We start from the raw sequence: 6,492 nt of genomic DNA on the forward strand, positions 1-6,492 counted from the left end.
CGAAGGGAAAAATATTTGGAGTCAAGTATCGTGACCATGATTTCTTCCGCGGGGAGGACGACTTCTGGGTGTACTTCCAAAATTTATATCACATTTACCATCGACAAGCCCTCGACGCCTCTATCATCACCATTTGGGTTTTGTAAGAATCACTTACCTCTACATTAATACTTTTTGTTAACAAGAACATAATTATATGTGTGCATTATAAAATTAGTATTGCATCATTTAGACCGGAGATCCAAAGAAGCCAAAAACATGGATGGCACCATCAGATCGGCTTCATGTCTCCTTTGCTAGTCAACGAGAAATTGATCAACGAAAGTTACAAGGAAACGTGCGAAAACATGTACGATTCGTTGACTAGGCAAAGTTACAAATCCTATATATTCATACCATACAACTTTGGGTAAGCCTTGATCGACTCAAACCTCTGTTATATTACTAAATAAATACTAAGTTGTCTAATACAGTTATGTATATATCCTATCTATATCTGCAGTTATCATTGGATTTTACTCATACTTTCTGTAGAGACCGGCAATCTTATAGTCTTTGACTCAATGAGAAATCCATATTCCGCAATCCAACATATCATAGACCTCTTGAACAGGTAAGTTCAGTTTGCACAATCAAATCTTTTTTCTGTTAATAACAATTCCTGAATATCAAACTTAACTTTGAGCGTAGGGTTTGGAAAAAATTTGTGAAAAATAACAAAGGACGTGGTCAATGGAGGCCCGAACTGAACGTTAACATGGATTATCCGGTATGGTCATTCATAAAGATTTGTCTAGTTAAGTATATAATCCCAAATTGTTCTAAATTGAGTAATTTATTTGTTTCTCCTTAAGTGTGCGAGACAACAACAAGGAACTGATTGGTGCGGGTACTACGTATGCGACTACTTGCACATCATGACTCCATGCGGGAAGGCTACTGTTGAAGAAACGAGAGTACGTCCAAACCGTTCACTAGTATATTTTCATAATTGTACTAACGCACAGAATGTTAATGCTTTTTTCCTAAATGATAGATGTCTCAAATGGGGGATGAATGTTACTCTACTGATCGGATCAACGCCGTGTGCGAGCAGCTCGCCGGATTCATTTTGAACGAGATCTTGGATCCTAGAGGCGAGTTCTACCACGACGGTCACATCGATAGAGGACTTTCATCGACATCCTGAGGGGACTAGTAGTTGGACGGCTAACATGACTTGTACATTTGTAAATATTTTTAAACATTATGCCTTGATGTTTATAAATTTGTAAATATATTAGTTCATGTAATTAGCTTATTTATATGCTCGCATTTCACTTTTAGTTAGTTTCAAATATTCTCTGAAAACGAACACGAACAACTAATGAACGTAGAGTACTATAGAGCTTGAGTGCGTTTAGCAATTATAAAAGAATAAACAGTAATAAATAGAACAAACAAAACTGAATTTGGGAAAAAAGGGAAAATGTCATTGGTACTGGTTGGAAATACCAACCGGTACCAAAGGGGCTGCCACCTTACGTCAGCGAAGCAGCCTCTTTGGTACCGGCTGGTATTTCCAACCGGTACCAATGGAGGCCTAAGGCACCGGTTGAAAAACCCGGTGTCTTAAGTAGAGGCCAATGGTCGCGGTTGCGGGGCACCGGTTGGGAAACCGGTGCCTTTGGCCTTTCTCAGCCAGTGCCCAAGGCCCGTTTTCTAGTAGTGCCCATCCCCGTGCCCCGCTGTGACCGCCTGCCTTAGCGTCGTCTCGACACCGCGCCTCATTGAGCCACGCCGCCCACGTCATGCCCATGTCAGAATCAACTCGCATTAATGGGACGGTTTCGAGGGGTCACCGACGGACTTTTTCGTTTGGGTTTCCTTTCTACAAGTAGACTCAAAACCGGTCCATTAAGGTACACACTACTACAAAAACTGCTTTTTATCCCGGGCAACAACTTCCTTTAGTCCCGGTTTTTTATCCGGGACAGGGAGCCCGGGACTAAAGCTCCCCGATCTTTGGTCCCAGGTCAAATAATCGGGACCAAAGGATCATGTGGCAAAGTAAAAACTATTCTGCGCAACCTAGGACTCGAACCTGAGATGTCTCGGTTTGCGCGTAGCTTCTTTACCACACAACCTACACATCACATGTGAGCTTGGATGTGATGCTTTCCCTTTATACTAACACATGAAGACCCTTTTGGTCCGGGTTGGAGCCACCAACCGGGACCAAAGACCCCTTTGGTCTGGGTTGGTGGTACCACCCGGGACTAAAGAGTTGGGTCTTTAGTCCCGGTTGGTGGCTCCAACCGGGATTAAAGACCTATTTCGTCCCCTAGCCGTTGGAACCGGGACTAAAGACCCCTTTAGTCCCGGGTCCAATACCAGTCGGGACAAATGTGAAGGACCAAAGATCATTTCTGTAGTAGTGACACCCATTCGATCAATGAAGTCATAAGTGCATTTACATTATTGATCTTTCGATTCTTTCTACTTACTATTTTTCTATTTATAGTACACTCAGGAAGAGAAACATGGAGTACAGACAAGCAACGGCCAACGCCCACCTTTCAAAAGCCAAGCTCGATCAAGAAGCTCTATTAAAATTAAGAAACATTGTATGACGCATCATCACAGCGAATTGAACTCGATCGTGCGCTCACGCGGGCGGCAGTGTGCGTGCGCTTTCAAGCTAAGCTGATCAAGCTCTCGACCGATGAGCTAGAGAGCGCCTGGTATTAGGACGGATCGATCAGCAACGTTTCCTTTCCAACGAGAGCGACATCGATCACCACGGGTAATCAGGTTAATGATTGACGTGGTCAGCGAGATATATTATACATGAGCCTGACGAGTTCTGGCTTGGGAGTTGGGTCCAACATGCAACAACATGAGGTTGACAGGTGGGCCCATATTGGAGGACGAAAGAACCAAAAAATTCTAGAAATCTTTTCACTTTAGAGATGTAGAGATTACTCGTGGGTTGATGCCCGGCTTGGAGTGTGGAGGTGTTAAAAGTAATGTTAGAGAGCTGGAAGTTGCCATGTTATCATTGTAAGCCGGTTTCCCCACAGCAATACATGTTACTTTTGGCTTTCTGCAAAGCCGAGCCTGTTGAAAAAGGATGTTCAACGGCCTACGACGGGGGTACCGACGTAGTAGATTTGTTCGGGGGTGTCGACGGGATCGCAACACGATGGTGTAAGCACGCGGGGGACACGAGATTTTACGAGGTTCGGGGCCGCCAAAACACATAATACCCCTACTCCTCGGCTGCTGGCTTGTATTATGGGGGTAGGATGCACTACTAGAAAACAAGTCTTAGGTCCACCCCAAAAGTACCGGTATGGAGATGAACCGGTACCTATGCTAGCATAGGTACCGGTTCATCTTCATACCGGTACTTTTGGGGTGGATGGAATTTATGAATGAGCCTTAGGTACCGATTGATGTTATCAACTGGTACCTAAGGCTCTCCATAGGTACCGGGTGGTAACTTTTATATTAGTACCGGGTTGTATCACCAACCGGTACCTATAGATGAACCTTAGGTACCGGTTGGTGCTACCAACCGGTACCTTAGTCTCATCCATTGGTTACTTTAAAAGGAAAATATCTCCTACTCGATCAGAACAACTGTGTAGCTGAGATGGTAAATGAGCAACGTGCGAGGCTAGAGGTCGCGAGTTCAAGTCCCAAAGAGAATATTTTGTGTGAATTTTGAAGGCTTAGGCACCGGTTGTTTTACCCGGTACCAAAGGCTCATCCTTTGCTACCACTTTGGGGGTACCGGTTCAGAAAACCGGTACCAAAGGCATTCTCCGATGCCAAAGACAGTTTTTCTAGTAGTGATGATTGGTCAAACTTGGAGTTGAAAAAAGTCAAACAACCTATAATTTGCAACGGAGGGAGTAGTAGTAGAACAAATCATTTTCTTTTTCTGGAAGTTCAAGCTTGATCAATTAGTATTGGTGGAAACTCAACAGCTTGGTCCCTTTCTCTCTTCTCTACATGCAAATTGCATCGATGAACTCTCCGCCTACAACATGCATGGACTGGACACTCTTGCGTGCAGCAGCATGTCCATCAGAGAAAACTGAAACGCACTCACTACTTCACTAGCTGCTCAACGCTAACATTGGGCCGCATCGTATGGTGCGGTGGTGGTTGGGTGAATGTCCGCTGGGCTCGGCGTAGTCTTCGTGGATTAACCTGGGCGCCACCTCACGGCGAGCCCTCATCTTCTTCTTCCTCCTCTCGCCGTCCCCCTCCTCCGCAGCAGGAGCCGTGCTCGGCGGTGTCGTGCCGTGGCGGCTGCCGGATGCGCTGTCTGCCGGACCACCGCCGGAAGACGACGGTGGTCGTGGCCACTCGAAGTCAGCTCGAATCTCCCCCTGTGGCACACATCAAGCACGCAGACAACACATCATGCAAGTGTCACAGGACATGCTAGAGGAAGATGTCACTCTCAATGTGTGTACTGTATACATGGTATGGAGAGCAAGGAACGAAGAATGCTAAAAGAGTAACCTGACGGTTACTGACCTTCTTGTTCGGTGCTGCGTGCATGTCCAGCCCCCGAAGTCCTAAAGAAAGAGGAAAATGGAATAGAATTACAATCAGCACATACTCAGTTTAGTACAAATTCATGAAGCTGAACTCAGTAAACGGGTACCAAAAATATACTCATCTCACTGGATGATCCTGAAGCTAAAAATAAGCATCATTACCATGAGCTAGAGTAGCAAGAAGTAGGAGGGTGACAGAGGCAAACACCATGGAACTCCTCATTGCAGGTGGGGAGAGAGTTGCCTGTAGATGGGAAACCAAGCTTGCTAACCCCTAGTTTAAGGTATGTAAGCTTGCTCTCACCCCAAGAGCCCAACAATTCTAAATGCATATATATAGGAATGAAGTGGGTACCCATATGTTGCATGCATGCATATAGAATCCTGTGGGTACATCATCTGAAGGGCTATGCTTGTGTCTTCTAGCTAGGCAGCTGAAAGTTTCTGATCACATATTCTTCTCACTGAAGTTGGACTGCAAAGAATGAGATCTTGATGTGATTCTCAAGATGGGGGCATGCCGCCCTTTAAGGGAGGATGCTCCCCTGAAATGTGGCGCTTGTTTTGCTCAAGCTCAGACACCTTGGGCGTGTCCTCACTGATGAGTGATGATGAGGCTGCGAGCTCGCCTTGGGTAATTATAATGAAACCGACACCTGTAAAGCAAAAATGGAGACTTTCTTTACCTTAGAAATTAAACTGTCTACTCCCCTACTTGTAAGACTACGTAATAAAAGTTGCACGTGAGAAACCCTAACATGCAGGTGATATACTCAATAACTTGCGAGTGATATGCTAAATATTGTTATGCACGAAATTCCGGGGCCACGCGGTTGACCCCTCTTTCTCCGTTTTCTGCCGTCTCTAAGATCGATGCAATTACGAATTGTAGCTCACCTGAATGTATTCATGATTTAACCAGCACTATTCTTTGCAGTGCTAGGTGATGTGCCCATCAACAACGAGGCACAACTTCGACAATTTCAATGTCTATCGGTCTAGTCTCTCGAAGGTGATTAAGGTGGGTTGCGTACATGTATTTATAGAGCTGAGTGCGCGTGCGCATATGGATAATGCACATGTTTTGTGTGAACTCTTGGTAATTGAAAATAAAATATATGTGGCTTGGCATAATTCAGGGTCACAAGATATAAAACAATAAATACAGCGTTGCAGTCGTGACACATTCTGATAGTTTCTCTAAGATGTGATTATCCTATAATCCACGGGAGCCACGATACAGTGAAAGAACAGAGCACCTTGGTTGTGTTACCACCTCGTAGAAAATCTAGTGCATATTTAGCTAAAAACTATATAGGTTTTCGTATGTGCAACTTGAGTCTTACTTTCTAGGAAACCTAATTCACCCCTGCTGTGGGGCATCAAGGTCCCTCCACGACCGATGCTCTTAGTCATGCATCTGCAGCATAATGCCAACGAAATACGAAGAAGGAAAAACAGAAGTAGCTGATTGGCTTGCTCCACTACTTAATTATAGCCATCTAGCACTAATATCAAACATAGGAAGGCGTGTAAACTCCAAACCTAGCGAGATGGATATAAGTTTCTGAAAATTATTGGTTCTAAAGGGAATTGTTGAAGTTATTTTTTGTCTTTTGATTTCCTAGCATACCCAAATCGAGTTGGGGCCTATGGTGAGTCGTTCCATCATCAGCAATAAAAGAGGCCAATAAGCTTAACATGTGTAACACCTGCAGATAATGACAAGATCGTATACCATGTAGAGCATGCTAATGTGTCTTTTTAAGACATCGATGCAGTCATGTCGTAGTTTATCATAGTAATTGTAATTTCTGAATAAGTAGGCTATTTTAGCAATTAAGTTAGAGTAAAATGCACCAAAGGTCCATCAATTTGTACGAGGGTGTCACTTAGGTCCATCAACTTCGAAATTGCATTTTTGGGTCAATAAATT

This window comes from Panicum virgatum, chromosome 6K (assembly GCF_016808335.1).
Source record: "Panicum virgatum strain AP13 chromosome 6K, P.virgatum_v5, whole genome shotgun sequence".
Taxonomy (NCBI): domain Eukaryota; kingdom Viridiplantae; phylum Streptophyta; class Magnoliopsida; order Poales; family Poaceae; genus Panicum; species Panicum virgatum.